The sequence below is a fragment of the Typopeltis vanoorti genome, chromosome 10, assembly GCF_054136105.1.
Source record: "Typopeltis vanoorti isolate ZY-2024b chromosome 10, IOZ_Tvanoo_1.0, whole genome shotgun sequence".
In the NCBI taxonomy this organism is placed as follows: domain Eukaryota; kingdom Metazoa; phylum Arthropoda; class Arachnida; order Uropygi; family Thelyphonidae; genus Typopeltis; species Typopeltis vanoorti.
Window position 1 is genome coordinate 95170702 of NC_143558.1, and position 22203 is coordinate 95192904.

The following is a 22203-nucleotide window of genomic DNA, read 5'->3' on the forward strand; positions in this document are numbered from 1 at the left end:
TCTATTGAATGTCGTATGGAGGAACATAAAGAGACATCTTTTACAAAAAGAACACATGCCAGTGCCTTGTCTAGTCATGTTCTTTTCTCGAACAATCCTGATGATGAACACCAGGGTAATTCAGTCTGCTGGGATAGATCCGAAAGCATCTTTCGTTGCCATGATGAGTTTGAAAGAAAAATTGTGGAGTCCAGAGAAATCATCCTTAATCGCGAACATTTAAATAACAATTTGAGCTACAACATCCCTGATAGCCATTCTGCTGTTGTCCAGTACTGGCGTTCACGAGAGTCTGCAGGCACGCACTCAACAAACACTGCCACGTTTTAAAGAACAACTTAAATGTAAATACAACGTTTTTTCATGTCAATTATGTACTGCAATTTTCCTGTGCGTCTCAGTTTTAAACTTCAGTGTTTTTATTGCTGTTTCCTAATTCTAGAAGACACCTGAAGAAGGCTGTCAAAAGCCGAAGCTAGTAGTGTTTTATGTCATTAAAGCCTTACAATTATTCTCGGTTTTTAATCATTAAATCTCTTTATAAAAATGTATCAAAACAACCGAGCCGATATATATATATATATATATATATATATATATATATATATATATATATATATATATATATATATATATATATATATATATATATATATATATATATATATATATATATAAAACCATATGTTGTACTGGCAAACAAGGTATCTAACTAAAAACTAGGTGTGTGGGAATCTGTCCCTCCAGCTGAAAGGCAATGCAGCAATAAAAATAAACGGAAAGCGCCAATTCGTAAACATGTTAAAACTAAGAAATATGTAATGAATATTTTTAATGCACTTTCAGATATTAAATTTCGTTGAAGGGAATTAGCATTTCAATTCAAAAATTGTTGGCTTTTATGTATGACTCGCGCGATCTTTTGTTAATACCGCACCAATCATATGCATGTCTTCTAGCTGCTCTATTTTTACTGGCCTAGTACCATAGCTGTCTCTTCATTAGTCATTCGTGAAGGATTGTTCATTAAGTATCTCTCAAGTCTTGTAAATTATTGATAATTTTTGCTTGAAATAATGGGAAAGAAGATGGCGCTATTTGGGTAGGATGTACACAAGGAAATTGCTCTCTAGGCAGGAAATAGCAGTAACAATCGTGGTGCGTAATATACGCGGGGATTTCACGAAAAAATCTGACAACTTTAGTTTCCGAAAACCACCACACATATCTCGCACCACGATTTTTAGCTTTAATTGTGGGAAAAAAGTGCGAGTTATATTCGAGAAAATAGGGTATGTTTATGGCAATGTAAAGGAAATTTGATTTTATATCTAATAAGTTAAACAAATTAATTGACAATAAATACTTCCAATCCATATTCTAATCAATTACGATTTAATAAAATCCAAATCCACATATACACACACTTCAGAAAAAAAAGCAATCGCCTTATCGTTTTTTTTTTTTTTTTATTATTTTTAAGAATTTGAATTATAGTATGATAGGGAAATGTAATGGTTTTCTTATATTTATATTTTGTTTATTTTGGTTGCAAATATAGTTGTTAAAAACTAATTATTAATTAAGTAATAAAAATTACAAATTTAACATAAATAAAAGAATTATCGACAAATAAAATTGTGTCTCACGTGAAACACCCCAAAACAGCGCCGCCCGGGGAGGACCGTCCCCTCCTCCTCCAATTAGCTATGCCACTGGAAGGATCTCATTCTAAAAAAAAAAAAAAATCCCTGAACGTCTTTTTACTTACTATAGGAAATAAGTTCAGTCTCCACGGTAGTGAAACAGCGATAGCTTGCCCTAAACTATCATTCATACCGAACAGCATCAGATAAAGAGAGGAAGACAAGTGCCACCTTCTAGTGGTCCCTGAACATAACACGGTGTGTTATTTGTCTAAAACACTGTGGGTTCTAAGATGACGCGTTTTATCCTGAGAACGGCTTTCTTCGCGACGTCTAACGCTATGGATACAAACAACAACTTCCACAAGGCATCTTGTCCTATTATTATTATTATTTCCTAGTAAAAGTGGCATTGCGACCCTACCTGCCATTATGTTCAGGAGAGGAAAAGAAGAGACTCTTGAATAGAAAAAGATTAATGAATTTTGTATAATTTAACACCGCAATTGGAAAAAAATTACCATTAATAATAAAGTATTTGAAGGAAGAATAAACTTATGTAGATGAAAATGAAACGTTTCTACTTTTTTAGCACTGTGGAAATGGTTTTACTTCCAAACCCTCCAGACTCCTTGGAGAAAAACAGTTATCGATTCGATTCCAGTAGAGGAAAATTTTATAAGCCTTTCTTTGGTATGTTCTAGTTCTAGATTTAGTCAATCATTGATACTGGAAATTATTGTTTTTTACTCTTAGAAACTGTGGAAAGCATAAATCAATAAAATCGACTGCCAAATTCATACTACACTTAAGTGCCATTCAGTTAGGGATAGCTGTCAAGTATTAGACGACCCAATCTGGCTATGATAACAGCCGCCACACGACGAAGCAAGGATTCCACAAACATTTGAAAATTTTTCACAGGTATGGCGACCCATGAATTGCGATCCAGAGCTGTCTAAAATTCGCTCAAGGTTTGGCAAGAATGGAACATGGGCCTCAACATTCTGCTCGATGGTATGAATATTTTCAATGGGATTAATATCAGATCTTCAAGGTGGCCACTTCATTATTTCAAAGTCAACAGAATGCTCTCAGAACCAAGCAGTAGCCTGCTTGAACCTGTGAGATTAACAGATGTCTTGCTAGTAGATATAATCTCCATTGGGATGTATGATGCACATAAATGGATGTAAATGGCCAGCCATGATTTCCACAGCCCCAATAGTCCCAAAGACGTTCAAATGAAGACTTCCCAGGTCATGAATGAGCAACCACCAGATTGCACAGTTCTCACCTGACATGCAGGATCCATGGTTTCACGGGGTTGCCGCCATATCCTCAGTCTCCCATCTGTGAGAAGTTTAAATCGAGATTCATCCCTGCAGGCAACACGTCGCTAATTTTCAGTCGTTCAGTATCGATGTTCCTTAGCCCAGGCAAGGCGTTCAGTCCAGTGTAGTGCCGTTTGGAGTGGAGTCTCGTAGTCGGCGGCTCTCTTCCGAAGCCGAGACGCTGAAATGAACGTTGCACAGTCCTTGAACTGACTTTCTGGCTAGAACCCTCCTTCACATGGGAGATAATTTGAGATCATGTCCGGCCTCTATCGATCTGTAAAATGCCAGTCAGATGGCAAAGCATTATCCAAGGCTGGTTGTTGCCCTTTGCAGTTTGTCCAGGGGCTTGTTTTTTGGCAGGAATTTTCATATTTCCTGAACACTGGGCATATGAAATTTCCACTTTCCAAGTTCGTCGAGAATTTCGGAGATTAAGTAACTCATCCGTCGGGCACCTACGATCTGCCCTCTGTCAAATGCATCTAATTCCTGGGCCTTTCCCATTACGCATATGACGACGAATGCTTGGGGAAGACATGGCAGCTAAGTATAACCACAGTTTCGGCTACGCATGCTCGCAAATGCGGGAGTTGCGGTACAGAATTTGCATAGCGTCTCCTGTCCCTAATTCAATGGCACGTCACTGAATTTCAGATATATATGTATTTCTTAGAGTTGAAAACTATAAGATGGTGACACTTGTCTCTGCTGTAATTTCTTCAATTAAATCCTTGATACATTGATAGTCATGAAGTCTGAAGGGTAGTGTTTGCTGCTTTACTGGTCTTAAAAATGATTAAATATAAATAAATAAATAAATAAAATAATAAAATAAAAAATAATATAATAAAATAAAAAGTTAGATAGGGCTAAAATGGCCTTGCCTACTCCCTATATACGGGAATAAAAAGGCGTTAGCTGATTTTTTTATTTTTTTTAAATAAAATAAAAATCATAAGTTAGGACTAAAGCAACTGAATTTACATAATTATTACCACTGATAAAACATAAAAATAAAAATAAATAAAAATTAAAAAAAATCAGCGAACGCCTTTTTATTCCCGTATATAGGGAGTAGGCGATGCCGTTTTAGCCCTATCTAACTTTTGGAGACTGAGTGGGCAGTACAACCTCCACTGGTATCCAATCAGAAATAGCTAACCCAAGGTTATCATTAAATAAGTGGCACGTAGTGAAGAGAGAGAGAGAGAGAGAGAGAGAGACGGCTCAACAAGTGCCACCACTAAAATGTTAAGGAATAAAACCTTTTTATAATTCTTATTTTTTCACTACGCTAGATTCTTGGGTAGAATCTGAATTGTTCTGTATCGCCAGTCAAATTGTTGTTTATATGATATCTTGTTTTGACTGTGTATCAATTATGTGAATAAAATAATAATAATAATAATAATAATAATAATAATAATAATAATAATAATAACGATACGATTGGGTATTCATCATTGAGGAAATCATTCCGAATACGCAGAAAAATTTACGTAGTGCATTCGAGTTTAACGAGAAAAGTTACTAATTTTTTTTTTTACATTTAATATGCAAATTAGTTAAGATGTTGTAATATCAAAAAGAATGTAGTTATCAAATCCGTGGGTCACTATTTCAGTTTAAAACACACGGGAGGCTGTAATGCACATCACATAAGTTCTGCTGCAGGATATTAATAAATACATAATTAGAAATCGTGCCTATATGTAAAGGAATAAAAGAAAAGAATATGTTATGTGTACACCCTCCCACACTTCCGTTCTTTAATAATTCTAGTCCTTTAAAAGGAAGTAAAGAGAATACTTCAAAGAGCGTAATTAGCCAATTAAGCAGTTTTGCTCTTAAACTCAGACTGTCCTTAAAGAAAATATGGCAAGAAAACGAATTACGAACCTTATCACATCACTTCCTTTGCGGGGCAATGCTTCAGTGACTGTACTAATAGGTGTTTTTGTCTACTTAACAAGGTACCCAAAATAACAACCCTAGATGCTAGTCGGTACAAAATTCAATAGTTTGTCATTTAATATTCCGAAATAGTGAAATAAGCCTTTGCGTGTAGAGAAATTCTAATAAAATTGATAAATAAAAGGAATTCTGTAATGTCTTTAGTTCTTCAAGGGAGTCGCTAAACTATTTTAGCCCTAAGGTTTCGAAATAAGCACTAATACAGAAATTTTTAATAATGATATATAATTTATTAACGAAGAAAATGTTAATGCTTTGTGTATGTATATAAAAAGGCTACCTCGTAAAGTAAGTTTTTTAATGATTAGCGACTCATAACAGGTGCTCTTGCGGAGGGTTATGAAGGATTATCTTGGTAATCCTTCATATTTTGGAGGATATATTACAAAAAGGAGTGCAAATGTCACCATAATAAATTTTTCCCATTTAATAGATTTGATTATTTCACATAATTTCCATCAAAGAAAACAAATGTAGTCTTTCTTATACAGGGTGGCCTATAAGTCATAGAACATGTCGAAGAAAAGGCAAATCTTTGTGAAGCAACTGCATAAGTTTTTTTAACATCACCAGATTTTTTTTTATTAGTTATGAAAAAACCACATCATTTAAATGCCTTCCATTTTTAGCTTTGCAAAGACGGGCCGTTTCTACTGATGTCCATGACTTATGGGCTACCCTGTACTTTACACATCAAAGAGTTATTATATAAGTTCCTTCAAGTTTAAAATTTCCAGACTCTACAAAATTATATAAACTATTCTTAAGAACAAACATTTCATTTATGCAAAGACGCATATAATGGATTATGCATATAATGGAAATGCATCTATATTTTCCAAATATAAATTAAAAAAATTCCGTAGCGAATTAATTAATAACGAAAATTATGTCTTTCTCAGTATATGTTTTAATACCTACTAGTTTCACCCCCACCTCCTCCAATTATTTCGCTCTGACAACTATACATACTTTTCATTACTTCACAATGATATCGGTGCCGGAATTTTTTAAAACTATTTCTTTATTTATTTTATTTTATTTTGCAGTGGTAAAAGTCAATAAGCAATTATTTATTTATTATTTATTTATTAATTATTATTATTATTATTATTTTATTTTTTTGTGTTGTTTATTGTATAACTCGTCTTTATTGTCGTATTGTCTTTACCCGTAAGTAAACAAAAATATAATTTTTGAAGTGATGGGATTGCTGTCGCAAACTAAATATTATTCTTCGATATACTTCCCCTCCACACACACACACACACATAAATAATGTTTTATTTTTATGTATAATTTTTTTTAAAATATGAATTGCACTCTCGAGAGGTTGTAAATCTATGATGTATTGGAACCGTGTGTGAGCTATGAGTAAGATGATTCGGAAATCCTGCTTTGAAGACCAAACATGGAAGTTCTGAGACCACTTCAGGTCTAATGGCAGGGTGCCGGTCTTACATCGGTTAATGACATTTATTTACCAGGTAAAGGCATTCCCAAACATCCATTCCAGTAGTGCGATTCAGTTCACTTCATACTAGTTGGAGAGCAGAAACCCTCTCCATTCTTCTGCAACCAGGCTTGAAAAAAATAAGTATAGCACTGTACGCGTATATAAAACGCACTGGTGGTAAATTATTAACGTTTGTAATCTGTGACTTTTCTTTTCTTTCTTTCTTTTTTTTTTTTTTTTTCAATTCTTTTTCATGTTTGGATCTTACATGAAAAAAGAAAAAATGTAAGACCGAAAAAAAAAAAATAATAAAATAATAATAAAATAAAAATAAAAATAAAAAAATAATAAAAATAAAAATTAAATAACTGAAATGTGTTGTACAATTGCTAATATATGAGATAGGTTTACAATCTTTTGTGGTGGGATCCACAGAAAAATACAAGCTTAAAAATGTCATAAATTTATACTTTCAAGTCATCTTTAAATGGTGCCACACTCTTAGAGAAAGAGAGTTTAAGAAAACTAGACGTATTTTCCTAGAAAATTTTGATTTTTTTTTTTTTTTTTTTCAGATTAGAAATTTTGCGATTGAGAGAGACTCCAAAAAATCTTGAAAACGTGGGAATCAATTTAAGGATGACCAGTTATAATGATGCAATGGCTATAATGAACTTGTTTCTATAGTCGTCATTTACGGTGGTATCACTGTGTTTTAGGCTTACTTTAAATTATACGCTGCGGAAAGAATGCTGAGAAAAATTTTATTCTTAGTTGTCATCTATGTCTGAAATTTATTTTTTTTGTGAGTGCCTGTGTAGCTTAGTCGGTATAGACGAAGCCCTTTCATCGGAAAGACCTGGGTTCGATTCCAGTCCATGATGTGAGTTAGCCGGTCTCATTAGGAAGAAGAGGGCATTTGATGATTTATAAATCGTCAAATGCCATTTTCAGTGGCGTAGCTCATTCTGTTTCGATGAAGTTCTTGCGTTGGAAATACTTGGGTTTGAATGCTGTTAAGGAAACGACGAACCTTTATCAGGACTTTCAACTGACGAAGTGTGGTGTGTGTTAGCCGATCTCACACGGGGTGGTTGGGTTTAACTCTCGGAAAAACTTGGGCTTCGGGTTTTCATCCTGCAACCAGGCGAACACTAGCAATTTGCACACACACACACACACACACACATAAGCAACATAAGATTAACCATCTTATCCTACATTGCAGAAAATTTTACCACTGGATTAAAAATATGTACAATATTTGATAAATATTATACTTAATACGGAATTATATTCTTCTTTTAATCCTTCAAGCAAACAAAGTTTGCACGTAAAGTATCTTCACGTGTAAGCTACTCGTTTATAAAGGCTATTGACTTCACATCAATTTCCCCAGTATCGCATACATGCAAAGACATTATGGGATGGGAAACTTTATTGAGGTACCCATCCCATAATTTTGATGGGAGCTAGATAAAGAAAGATATCCAAATTAAATCAGTACGGAAGTCATATATTTTTTATATATGATATACTATTTTACTATTTTTTATATCAAAATAGCAAAATGGTATATCAGAATCCCCCCCCCCCTATATTTCGGTAGGTTGTTAAAACAATAATATAATTTATTTTCAAGTCTAATATTATTATTATTAGTAGTAGTAGTAGTACGGGCAACTCCAAGGAGTCCTTAGACTCATCGAAGGAGGCCCTACCATCATGTCAAGAACAACTATTCAACATTCACACAGTATCTATCATACTTCTCCTTGAACTCATTTACAGTCATGGTACCCACAACAGACTCTGGCAGCTTATTCCACTCATTCACCACTCTTCAAGTAAAAAACCTAGCTCTAACACCCTTGCTAACCACATCTTGCCCATCTTCCATGGATGGCCCCTCAAATATACTTAACCAAATGATCGAACTTTCTAAAGCTATCTCCAATCCTGATCATTTAATAATATGACGGTGTTATAAAAGGTGAGCAAGTTACTGAGGCATGATCTACCCTTCACAAAACCATGCCGTCCCCCATATAGTATCCTATTTTCACCTATCCATTCCTGTATTTTCCCCTTGACGATTTTCTCGAAGTCCTTGACGACGATTGTTGATATGCTGATCGGTCGGTAAATTACAACAGCAGTCTTGGAACCTCCTTTATGCAGCGGAACTATTTTGCCCTCTTTCCACCCCCTTGGGACTATCCCAGACCCGAGACTCAAATTAAAAAAAATGGTCAATGGCACTGACAATTCTTTAGCTGCTTCACGTACGACACGAGCTGGTATACCATCCAATCCCACAGACGTATTGACATTGAGGTTTTGTAATAGACTATTCACCTCCACTTCATTCACCAACATTCCTGTATAAGCTGTTTGTTCCTTCATTCCTGCAATGTCACCACCTGGATGATATAATCTTGCAAAGTGCTCGCTCAGTAATTCCACTATATCAACTGATTCAGTTACCTCCCTACCATCGGCATTCTTTAAAATCATTCTGCCGTGTACATTTTTTCTTTTACTTGCAACATATCGAAAAAACTGTTTGGAATTCTCTTTAGCGCCTGCATGACTAATTTTCTTTCATAATCCGCTTTTGCTTTTCTTACCACACTCGTTACCCTTCTGGGCTGTGCTTTATACCACTCATGTGCCTGCAGGTCACTTTTCTCCTTAAATTTCTTCCACAGTTGTTTCTTTTTTTGCAGCTCAAGCTTAATGGTGTTATTCATCCATTTAACCCCTACTTGATTTACTATTCGGACTTTAGGTATACAGTCAGCCATTGCCTCCTGCAAGCACTCCTTAACCAACTCCCATGCACTATCAACATCCAGCCCTTGAAGTTTTACATGCCATGGCACTGAAGCAAGCAAACTCCTAAGCTTGTCATACTTACCAGCCCTATAATTCCACATGTACCCTGTCTTAATTGAAAATTCTACACATTTAGCCACCTCCCAAGTCAAGACCCTATGATCACTCTCACCAATTGGTGGCAACGTGGTCATATTCGTTACAGTTAAATTCTCAGATGCAATTACTAGGTCAAGCACTCTCTGACCCCTAGTATTTTCCATTACATGCTGTCGCAGATAGTTATCCCTTAATAACTGCATAAAATCCAATTCCTTCCACCCATGTGTCCTCTCTTCCTTCCAATCAATGTTACCATAGTTGAAATCTCCCATAATAATTATCCTCCTTCCACTCATTGCTTCTATTTGCTTACCTGGTCTATAGCAGCATCCAATTGTATATTTTGTTCTGCTAGCCTCAATCTCACACCAAATAGCCTCAAATGTGCTCTTTTCTCTATCCTGCAGTTCAACTTCTATTCTCCTTGGCTGCACTTCATTAGCTATCATCAATAACACTCCTCCCCCATTTTATTCTCCCTGTCCCTCCTGAACACACTATGCCCCCTCACATTCAATCCCACTAACTATATCATCTTCTGTCAGCCATGTTTCACTAATGCCAATACCCCGTGGCCTGGAAGAGCCGACCAAGGCCAAAAATTCTTCCTTCTGGTTCCTAATTCTTCTGGCATTAGTATACATGAATTGCAGAAGCCCATTTGTCCCATCCATATTTTGATACCTTACACTAACTGTCCCATTCTGATTTTTTGTCCTTCGTACTTGCACGGCCGTATTATACACATTCATACACTCAACTGTATACACTGAAATATACTTAACCAAGTGATTGAACTTTCTAAAGCTATCTCCAATCCTGATCATTTAATAATATGATGGTACACTAGACTCCTACTTGTATAAAGAAAATATGACTTTTACATAGGCAGACCATATGTACCGTTTTGAACGTGACAGTACCGGTTTTTTTTTTTTTTTTTTTTTTTTTTTTAATATTTCCAGGCCGTCCCGTCGTTTTAATAAAAATGTCAGTTTTATCCTGCTTTTAGTAAAAACTATAAATATACTTTAATATTGGTCAATCATAAATTATTATTCATAATCTATAATCGTATATCAATATCATGGATACCAGTAATTTGTATAACCATGGAGTCGCATCGTTCGATACTAAATATCGATATCTGCAGTGATTTATTCAGAGAAAATAAAAGATACATGTTGGCAGGGCCAGAGGAAGCGGGTATGCAGAGCATGCGGTACATGCGGGCGCAGCTACGAAGGGGGCACCGCCGCCGGGGCATGGTTCATAAGTTAATTTTTAAGTAGCAAAATTTTTATCATAAAAACAAAAAATTCTTAGAATGATCAATATTAAAATAAATAAGGCCGGATACACCGAATAAAAATTTAAAAAAATTGTATATTGCCGCCTCTTTGATCAGTCGGCTGTTTACCATTTTACAACGAGAGCAGGCTAAATGCTTGCCTGCAGGATGTTGTGTCTACTGCAGTCTATCTAAAGTGAAACGGTGAACGGTTTTTATGCGCAGAAACGAATTTTGGTGCAAAACATTTGTTCCTAGTTAAGTCATATGGTACGCATCTCAGTAAGCTACTGACAGTAGCGCAGTGCGGACTATTATTTCGTCTCTGTGTCGTGTTGTGTAATAATTTCTTGTGGGAATAAAATAGAAATGGAATCAAAAATTAAAAAAAAAAAAGTATCCGGTGCACAAAATGGTAAGCGTCATGCTGCGAAAGAAGCAGATATTAAGAAACAAACTGGAGCTCTTAATATATTTGTTAAAATATTAAAATATTCTGATGCAGATTGTAACCAACTCGATACATCAGAAATCAGAGTTGAAGAACCGTGCACATCATCCAGTTTGCATGAAAGTACTATTGCAACTATTAAACAAGATAGCAAGACACAAGATTTAAGTGAAAAACAGTTAGGAGAAGATTTAATTGTAGTTGACCACGAAACTAACACATTGTTAGTCTCTGTAAATTTAGAAGATCCAGGTGAATGGGGAAATATTGATGAAAAATTATGAGTTGTTTTAATTGAAATGGGGCCTGTTCAAAAGAAAAATATAATATATCCCAGATACATATGGTCGTAAATTTGGCGACAAGTATTATGATAGAAAAATGGAAAACGGGAGCTTGTGCCAAGAATATGGCTCATTTATTGATTGCAAGGCTCAAAGCGTGTATGAAATGGAAAAGAAACATTGGACGAGTGTTTTAGAACGCTTGATTGAAATTATAAAATTCCTTGGTAGCCAAAATTTAGCTCTCCTCGGATCATCTGATAAATTATATGAGAGGAATAACGGCAATTTTAAAAAATTAGTCGAACTATTTGCGAAGTTTGATCAGGTTATGGAAAACCATGTTGAAAGATCCCTACAACGAATCAATAGAGTACACTGTTTGAGTAAAGACAGTCAAAAATGAAATAGTGAAAACTTTAAGTAACGCAATCAGGGATACATTTTATTATCAAAATTTATTGCATAATTTTAGACTGCACACCTGATGCAAGTAAAACAGAACAAATGACCATTATTATTCGCTTTGTTTCCTGTGACAATGGAATTGTCAAGACAAGGGGAAAAGTTTTAAGTTTTGCAGACATATCAGATTCCACAGGACGTGGTTTATGCGCAACAATAATGGAACAACTGGAAAAATGAAACATTCCCATTGAAGACATGCGAGGTCAAGGCATGTCTTCAATGTTCATTCGAGGTCAACAGCCTCGAATGAACTGCCCTCTACATATCTGTCACAGTGAGGTACTTCTATCTTTTTTGGCTTTAATGCTTCGTCTATCATTAATAAAACCCCTCCCCCATTCTGTCATTTCTATCCTGTCTGAAAATACTGTACCCCTTACATTCAATCCCAATAACTATATCATTCTTAGTTAACCAAGTTTTGCTAATTCCTATAATTTTTGGCCATGTTGTACTAAGTAATGACAAAAATTCTTCACACTTATTCCTAATACTTCGAGCATTAGTATACATAAACTGCAATACTCCCTTCCTCCCATAATCTCCCTGTGTGCGAATTAGCCCACTCTGTATACTGTTAATATTCTGCAAAATATTAATCCAAATTCACAGCGATTAATGACCTTAGTACTATTTACAGCTGACTCTATCACCTGCCTCCCTTGCAAATCCCATTTCCCTGTTTTTGACCCTTTACTCTATCCTTTATCAATAAATGTTCTAAATGCCAAGCTCCTAATCCATTTAAGTGCAAACCACCTCTCTTAAAATACTCCTTCCTTTTATCAAACTCATCCCAGACATTCATAAAATGAATATTCAGTTTCATTTCTTTGCAAAACCTTTTACACAATCTTGGCACCATTCCATTTACTATAATTGCTTTTCTGTTCAATTCATCACTATCTAATCGTGGTAGCACACTCATAATCTTTCCACTCTCACTCTTTGGATTCATTGCTATCATTAAATCCTTCAAATTCTGTCATACAGAAAATCTTTCGCTACCTAGATCATTCGTCCCTATAACTGCAATAATCTCACTCATTCTATCTTTCTGCAATTTCACAGCCCCAGTTATATCCTTAATCATTGCCCCTGGATAACATGCTTTAATTACTCTATCATCCTTCACACCCTTAATTATAGAATTCTCATACAGCACAACATCTTTTTTTGCTCCTTCTTAGCTTGACATCGTTTACTCCCACTGATGCTTGTTTTTGTCCCTGATCTTCTCTCACATTCTTTGGTATATCACTCAGCAATCGCTGTGTATCAATTTTTTTTTCTGTTTATTCCATGCACATACCATAATTTCCAGTGTATAAGACGCACTTTTTTACCTTAAAAATTCATCTTAAAAATGGGGCGTGTCTTATATAATGAAGGTAAAGATTGTTTCCTCTTTTCAAAGTCATACGCACTCCCTTTTATGTTCCAAGATCTTTGTAGGCGGTTAATGGTGCAATCAAATTGATGCTTGACTTTCACGTGACTTCTAGCACGTCATTGGCTAAGAACGGGGAGTCCCTATTCAAGTTTCATAATATTTTATCCGAGTAATCAGTTACCGATGTTTATCAGTATTGAGTTGACGTGTTGAGATATTTTGTGTTCAGTTTGATATTTCCCCATAGATTTTAGTGATGGAAAAAAACAGGCGACATTCATATACTTCAAGTTACAAATTGCAGGTTGTAAAATAAGAACACGGGAATAGGGAAGCTGAAAGATATTTTCGACCTCCGCCTACAGAAAAAATGTTAGAACTTGGCGTGGTGTCAGGAGATTTTGTTCAATTTGTGTAATGAAAAGCGTGCAGAACGTGGAAAAATTGCGAAGTGGCCAGAACTAGAGACCGAAGTTTTGAAATGGGTGCAAGAAAATCGGCAAAATGTCATTGCCATTTCAACAAAAATGATTCGTACACATTAAAAATTATCTATTATTTTATCAATTTTTTTTAAAAATCATACTTTAAAGTTTAGGTTTTTTCCAGAGAATTGTATTAAATTTCTTGGATGTGTCTTATACACCAGAAAATATGGTATTCACTTCTGTCATTCTCATACCTTGTCATTCTTAATCCCATAATTTCTATTCCATAAAAAACAGAACATATTGGAATTCTGAAAGATAGACTATACAATTTGGTCCGATCAAAATTATAAAATATATTACAGTCATTTAAAAATGTCCATTCCTTTGTTTCAGGAGAACTTGCAGAACACAGTCTACTCCACATACTTCTATCAGATACATTGGGATATGGCTGTATAAAACATGTATGTTCCCTATGAGACTGATGGCACCTAACTGCGAAGTCTTGATGATCACTTAAACATGGGATATTAGACAAACCAGATGTATCATCATATATTACACTAAAACTTCTGTGATTATACGAGCCAATTAATACAGGCAAAACATTTGATATATTAGAAGATATGAAATGAACTGTGCAATCTTTCGTTTCTACCTTGACATCAGATTCAAGAGGTGATGCCATAAAAACACAAGATGTTAAGTAATCTGGATTGACATCCCTAGCAACTACAGAAGAAATGGTTGACTCAGATGACATAACAAAACTAGAAAACAAAGATTGATGTCATCACTACCCAAGATTGTGACTGGCAAGTGAGAATTAACTGTGGCATCAGATACTGAATGAGACAATACACTTATATGTACACATTCACCTGACAGTTGGCCTTCAGCAACCAGGTGAACAATGATCGGTTTCCCTGCTTCGTGACGATCATAACCTAAAGCTCCTTGCTGTATGCCTTCCACAGAATCATAGTACTTATTAGCAACTTCCAAAAAATCTTTCATTTTTAGGAACTCCACAGATTTTCACAATGATGGAAGCATATCCCATGAAATATTAATTTCACCATGGTACATATATTAGATCATCAACCTTAAGTCGTTGAACTTCATATCATTTAATGTCACAACAGGATGACTAATTGGGTTCTCTAAAAATAAGCTGTATAGAAGAGTGCTGCTTGCAGATAGTACTATTTTGTGAGCCTTAAGGGATGTGACATTATCCTTCACATGATAATGTTACATCCACCAAACTTTCACTAGCAAGTAATTTATGAAAAGCAGATAATATATTAGATGTGTGATTGTTCCCTTTAAAACAAATTGTCTGTGATCTTGATACCATATTGAGTTCTGAACTAGGATTAAAATAAAAAACTCATATTAGGATTCTTTAAAGTACCATGCCTCTAACTACTTTAAAAAAAACTGCAGGATTTGTGAAAATGCTTCATCAAACAAATCATTACACAGACAACATTAAACAATAAAAATACCTTACAAAATTTACATACGTTGCTTGAAATAATTATCTCAGTATTATACACTTATAATCAATACTTTTCATTTAACATCCAGTTAAATAAATAAATAAATTTCATTTAACATGCTCAGAGAATGGCAGGATTAGGCTTAACAACAAGAACGCGATCACAATAGCATATTATTCTCAAAATGTTTCATCAAACACATTATTACATGAATAACCCAAAAATATCTAACACAAAGATTTACATACATGGCTTCAAAGAAGATTTAACAGCCAGAAGCTGTCACAATAGCGAGATTAGGCTTAGCTACAACGATGCATAATCATACAATTTGATACCAAATACAAACCAATTATGTCAAAGGCAAAAATACTCCACACAAAATAAACATGCTTCACTTCAAAGAAGCATCTAACTGAGAAATACACAGCCATAAAATATAATTTTTCAATTTGAAGATGTGCACACTAGAAACGAGCCTAATTTATAAGCACAAACAAAATTTAATTTTTTCATTTTTTCCTTGGGGGTGCTGCAGTGTTGCAGTGCTTATGTACGGGCCGCCACTGGTTAGATCTGATTATAGTGTCAGAGGGGGTTTCAGTTAAAGATGTAACAATTCTGTCTTCAGTTGGTGGCAGTGATCATGCTGTACTCACTTGGGAAGTGTCTAAGTTTATGAATGTTCCATTCAGAAAAGCTTACATGCTGATCTACAAAGCGGGAAATTATTACCACCTGAGGGGCATGCTGGGTTCTATGCCATGGTATCAGTTACTGGATGGGAAGGAAAATGTGCGTGGAAAGCAGGGGTGTAGTCGGGCCAGGGCGAAGCCCTGGTACTTTTTTAAAACTATCAAAATTTTTTAATTCATTATAATAAATTATGAGAATTATAATAATGAGACTTATAATGCATGTCCAGCTTTCGGTCAAAAAATAGCAGCTTGCACTCTTGTCATTTTCGTTTCAGAAAACAAGACAGTCTCTTTGCTATACGGTCATTGCATATCGCAATAATAATAATAATAATAATAATAATAATAATAATAATAATAATAATAATAATAATAATAATAATAATAATAATAATAATAATAATAATAATAATGCCGCACTTCGTGCCCTGGATTTTTGTTTCCAAGGTTCCCTGGCACTATTTCTTTTAGGACTACACCTCTGGTGGAAAGTGTTTTAAAAATACTTAAATGATGCAATATCTGAATATGTTTCTAGGGTTCGAAGAATAAATAGAGTAGGAGTGAAATGGATGTATAATCTAATTAAGCAAGAGATTGTTAAGAAAAAGATGATTTGGAAGGAATATGGTGTGCATATGGATGATGCCAGTTATGATATTTATAAGCAGCAGCCCATGTAGAAAGTTAAGTCCGAGTATGAAAAAAACTGGCTCTGCAAGTTAAAGACAACCCAAAAGAATTCTATCGTTATGCTGTAAATAAAATAAAGAATGAATTTGAAAGAACAACTACTGAATGCAGATAGTATGTGAATGAGTGATGCTGTAGCGATTATTCAACTAATGAGCACCATTTTGTTAAAAGCTACCAACTTCGTATATGCAACATTAAACTCGCCACAACCTTTTCACAATATGAGGAAACCCTCCTCATCCACATGGGTGGATGAGGAAGAAGCACTAGAGCTGTTGTAGAAATGGAATAAGCATTCTGCAATAAGAGTTGATGGTATATCAGCATGGATGCTAAAAGAGTGTTCAGCTGACTTGGCTATTCCTTTGACTAGGCTATGTAATTTAAGTCTCAAAACAGAGAAGATTCCACAGGAACAGAAACAATGTATAATAATCCCATTGCATCTGGGTGGTGGAAAGACAGATGTATCCAACTATCAATCGATCAGTATCTCAGGAGTGGTCGTGAAAATTTTGGAACTTAAAGCCTATGTAGCTCAGTGGATGTGGCAATTGCACACCACGGCGCTTCACCGCACGAAGGAAGATTTATTGGTTTTCAAATCTAGTTTTCGGCGACTAGAAGAAATTTTTCTAAGCCTTTTTTCGACCGGTTCCCGATTTAGTCGATCTCTGGCATGGGCAAGCGAGTTTTTTCTCCCAGAAACTCGGGTTTTTCTCAAGTTTTTCGTAAACTCAAGAAAATAGAAAATAAACCCACATTATTTCAAACATTAAATACGAGTGTTAGGGTTAGGGACCATGAGATGGCGGCACTTACTGAGCCATCTCTCTTCACTGTGTGCTGCTTAATTAGTGATAACCTTGGGCTAGCTATCTCTGATTGGCTGCCAGTGGAGATTGAACTGCCCGCTCAGTCTCCAAAAGTTAGATAGGGCTAAACAGCCTCGCATACTCCCTATATACGGGAATAAAAAGGCGTTAGCTGATTTTTTTGGGTTGACAGAGAAACTCTACTTGCAATGAACAGCATGGTTTAATAAGGGACTGTCATGTTTTGGCAACTTGTTCCCCTTCTATTATAACTTTAAAACTGAGTTAGACAAGGAGAATGGATACAGAATGATACTTTAGGATTTTATTAGGGCTTTTTACAGAATACCACATGAATTATTGTTGCATAATGTGGAGAATATGGGATCGGATTATAAACTATTGGCATGAATAGGAGGATGGCTGAATGACAGATATCTCTGTCATTCAGGGTTATCAATGGTGTCCAATCAATGGTGTCGAAGATTCAGGGTTATCAATGGTGTGCCTCAAGGATCAGTCTTTGACCAATTGTTATTTCATTTTGTACATTAATGACATTGGGAAGGATTTGACATGTGACATCTAGCTATTTACTGATGATACAAAGATAGGTAAGGTAATCAGGAATGCTGCTGATATGCAGTACCTGCAGAATGAATTGAATTGGTTGGAATTGTGGGCATGTGAAATGGCTGTCAATCCAATGTCATATTATATTGGTGGGATTATGCATGAAGACACTGATGAGGATACAGATGCTTAGTTTTAGTAGACAGGAAGTTGAAGTTGAAGGGTCATATAGCAAAAATTATAAATACAACTCAGAGAATAATGGCAATAGTGAATCGAACCTTGATATATAAAGATCAGGAAGTCATTTTGCCTCTTCAGAAGACCTTGGTAAGACCTCACTTGAATTAGTGCAGCCAAGTCTGGTTTCTGTGGTGATTCTGATACAGTGGAGAGAGAGAGAGAGAGAGAGAGAGAGAGAGAGAGAGAGAGAGAGAGAGCAATGGAGAGTGTCAAACATGATATTAGGATTGTGGAATACAGATTATGAATACATATTAAGAATTTGTAGCCTGCAGTCACCAGTAAACAAGAGTAAGAGGAGAGGTGATGAGGAAAGGATGCAAGGAGAGTAGTGCATGATTGCAATGGATTCAAGAACAGATATGACAGCTGGTGCGAATAGTATAGCCTCCCTCAATGAGTTGCTGACTCCCTAGAGGTCTCTCTTAATCTTCTTTCACTACGCGTTATTTCCGCTTCCTATGCAGGGTCCACGTTTTACTTAGATGCGACTTCTTGTTAGTACCACTCCCAACCGACCTATCGCTTCGCCAGCCGTTGGGGGGGGTATATTTTGACTATGTTCACGGGGCACGTTTGCTTGGTTGCTGGATGAAAAACGCCAGATAAACTGGCAGAAGAAACCATATTTGCCGCGCCCAAGACTGGCTATCTTGGCTATGGCTGAGGAAGATCCTCAAATATCTCAAATCTTAGATGGGAATCGAACTTGGGACACTCCTTCCCCAGTCATATGGTTGTCAAGCGCAAAGCCACTAGGCTAATGGCGAGGACTAGTGGTCTCTCTTAATACTAAAAATGAAACGGTCCAGCAGGAATTAGGAAATATGCATTGTTTGTTTGTGATTTACTTTTTCTTATATATATATATATATATAATCAAAAAAAAAAAAATCAGCTAACGCCTTTTTATTCCCGTATACGGGAGTAGGCGAGGCCATTTAGCCCTATCTAACTTTTTGGAGACTGAGTGGGCAGTTCAATCTCCACTGGTACCCAATCAGAGACAGATGGCCCAAAGCTATCACTAATTAAGCGGTACGCAGTGAAGAGAGAGGGCTCAAATGTGCCGCCATCTCGTGGTCCCTAACCCTAACACAATATATTTAATGTCTGAAATAATGTGGGTTCTACAGTCGATTTTCTTGAGTTTACAGGACGAAAAACCCGAGTTTCCGGGAGGAAAAACCTGCTTGCCCGTGCCAGAGATCGACTAACTCGGGAACCGGTCGAAAAAAGGCTTAGAAAAATTTCCTCTAGTCGCCGACTAGACTCGAAATGAAGTCTTCCTTCGTGCGGCCAAGCGCGGTGGTCTGCAAACGTCACATCCACTGAGCTACACAGGCTCCTATATATATATAATTTATATTTATATTTATATATATATTATTATTATTATTATTATTATTATTATTATTATTATTATATTATGTGACACCTCCAGGGAGTCCAAAGAATCATTGAAGGAGAATGTGCCAATACCATCGAACGATTGGACACCTTGTAACTACTAACTGCACTCAAACTTGCTTAACTTTTTGCGAGCCATTAATAGCAAAGGCTCTACCAATCAACCAACCTTTGCTCACTGCAGATCAACTAATATTTGAAATTAACTTTGCCAAAAGAACTAGTCTACATACTAGACCAAATAAAACAAGAAGAGAAAGGGAAAGAAGAAATAGGCCTGACCATGTACTTTTTCTAAGGGATTCATTGGAGACAGTATGGAAAAGAAAGAAGAATTACCATAGACAAACTTAATTTCTATGGTTATCCCCCCCCCCCCGAGGTTCTCTCCTTATCTTCCATATAATGAAAAGCCAGCCCGGTTGGCTGAGTGGTTAGTGTATCCTTCCCCATCTGCTCCAATTTGTGCAACAGTATTCAATGGAGTATTCTGTCAAAAGCCTTAGCAAAATCCAGAAGTACCACTGTTAGACATTTCCTTTGCCAAACTCAGATGTCATTCTATTATAAAAAGTTAATAAATTGCTAAGGCAGGATCGACTTTCCCTCCTCTAAAACACTCCTTTCTCTTTTAAAGCACTCCTAAAAAAATAAAAGTTATATATATAATTATATATATATTTTACACACACACACACACACACACACACACACACACACACACACACACACACACACACACACACACACACACACACACACACACACACACACACACACACACACACACACACACGCCTGTGTAGCTCAGTGGAAGTGGCGCTTGCATCCTCTGCGCTTGGTCGCTTGAAGTCAGACTTAAGTTCAAGTCTAGTCTCCGACTGGAGGAACTTTTTCTAAGCCTTTTTTCGACCGATTCCCGAGTTAGTCGATCTCTGGCACGGCAAACGGGTTTTTCCTCCCGGAAACTCGGGTTTTTCATCCCGTAAACTCAAGAAAATCGACCGTAGTACCCACATTATGTCAGACAGTAACATTTCTTGTTAGGGTTAGGTACCAAGAGATGGCAGCACTTGTTTGCCAGCCTCTTCTTCGTAGGCTGCTATAATCAGTGATAGACATTGGCCAGCTATTTCTGCTTGGCTACCGGTGGATATTGAACTGCCCACTCAGTCTCCAAAAGCTAGATAGGGTTAAAAGGCCTCACCTACTCCCTATAAGGGAATAAAAGGCGTTAGCTGATTTATTTATTTTATTTTTTATATATATACACCTAAACCTCTTTTTACGCGATAGATACGTTCCTAAAAATTACGCGCAAATAGAATTCGCTTAAAAAGAACTGCCGACTCCATAGAAAAAGTGAAGATTGGTTCCAAACCTGAAATATAAGCAAAATAATGAAAAAACAAAATTAAATCGTTAGGATATTAAGATTTTTATTTACATTTCATGGAGAACACACATACATATAATTAATTTTAATAATTAAAAAAAAAAAACATATTCATTTCAGTTGTTTGCTAAGGATTCTATAAAAAATTATGTTATTCGCTATCAGTTTCTGACAATAAATGCGAAAGCTTTCGTTTTCGTGAGACTCTAATATCACTAGAACTACTAGATATGGTATTATCGTCATCGACTTCCACCTCAACTTGTGGAATTCTTCTTGCATGTCTTGAACAAAAGAACCACTGGTTGTTTCAGTAGTTTTAGGCATGAACTCAGTTATTAATCGGTGTGTTGATGCTTTAGATAAGTCGCGATATAATTCTCTGCATGAAGACATTAACAACTTAAGCTCGCGTGAAAACTTCCCAGCACGTTCTTCATTTGGATCATGTCGGGCAAAATGATTGCCTAAATTACTGGCCAGTTTAAGACCTTCTTTAATTATATCAGCAGTAAAAGTATGATTATCTTTATCATTATCATTAACTTATTCGCTTTCAGGAGTCTCAGAAACAATCTCCACTATTTCGTCTTCGCTACGAGGTTTATCAATTAACAATTCTTCGATATCTGCCGACGTAAGATCATCGAATCCTTCTCCGCCAATTTCACATGCCAAACTTATTATATTGGGGAATTCTGCAGTATGATTGAAGGGAACAGGATCATTCTCTTTAATACGCACGGGCCAAATAGCTTTCCAGCATGCATTCATAGTTTCTGGTCTCAATTCAGATAACGATAATCGAACCTGATCAATACAATCCATAATTGAAAATTTTTGCCACCCATCCATAACTGACAGTGTTTCATCATCATTTAGCTTATTCAAAACGTACTGATATGTTCGTCTGGCATAATATGTTTTAAAAGTCGCAATTATACCCTGATCTGGAGGTTGTAGCAATGATGTGGTATCGGGCGACAGAAAAAAAAATTGTAGATTTGGGTGTTCTATGGCAGGATGACCGGGTGCATTATCAAGAATCAAAAGCACTTTAAATTCGAGACCCTTGTCATTCAAATAGCGTCTAACCTCTGGCAGAAAATGTTTGTGGAACCACTCAGTGAAAATATCAATGGTCACCCAAGCTTTTTTGTTGGCCATCCAATGAACTGGCAATTTTTGAAAATCTA

At 36.0% G+C, this 22203-nt stretch overlaps 1 protein-coding gene across 2 annotated transcripts in view; it reads left to right on the top strand.

The window, feature by feature from the left end:
• Window positions 1-334: 334 nt before the first annotated feature.
• The window catches only part of LOC150102608 (signal-induced proliferation-associated 1-like protein 2), a 485410-nt gene continuing 463541 nt past the window's right edge, over window positions 335-22203 (top strand). For both annotated transcript variants that reach the window (XM_090398858.1, XM_090398862.1), the window contains exon 1: window positions 335-461. The gene's annotated coding sequence lies outside the window, so the exon portion shown is untranslated. The remainder of the gene's footprint in view (window positions 462-22203) is intronic.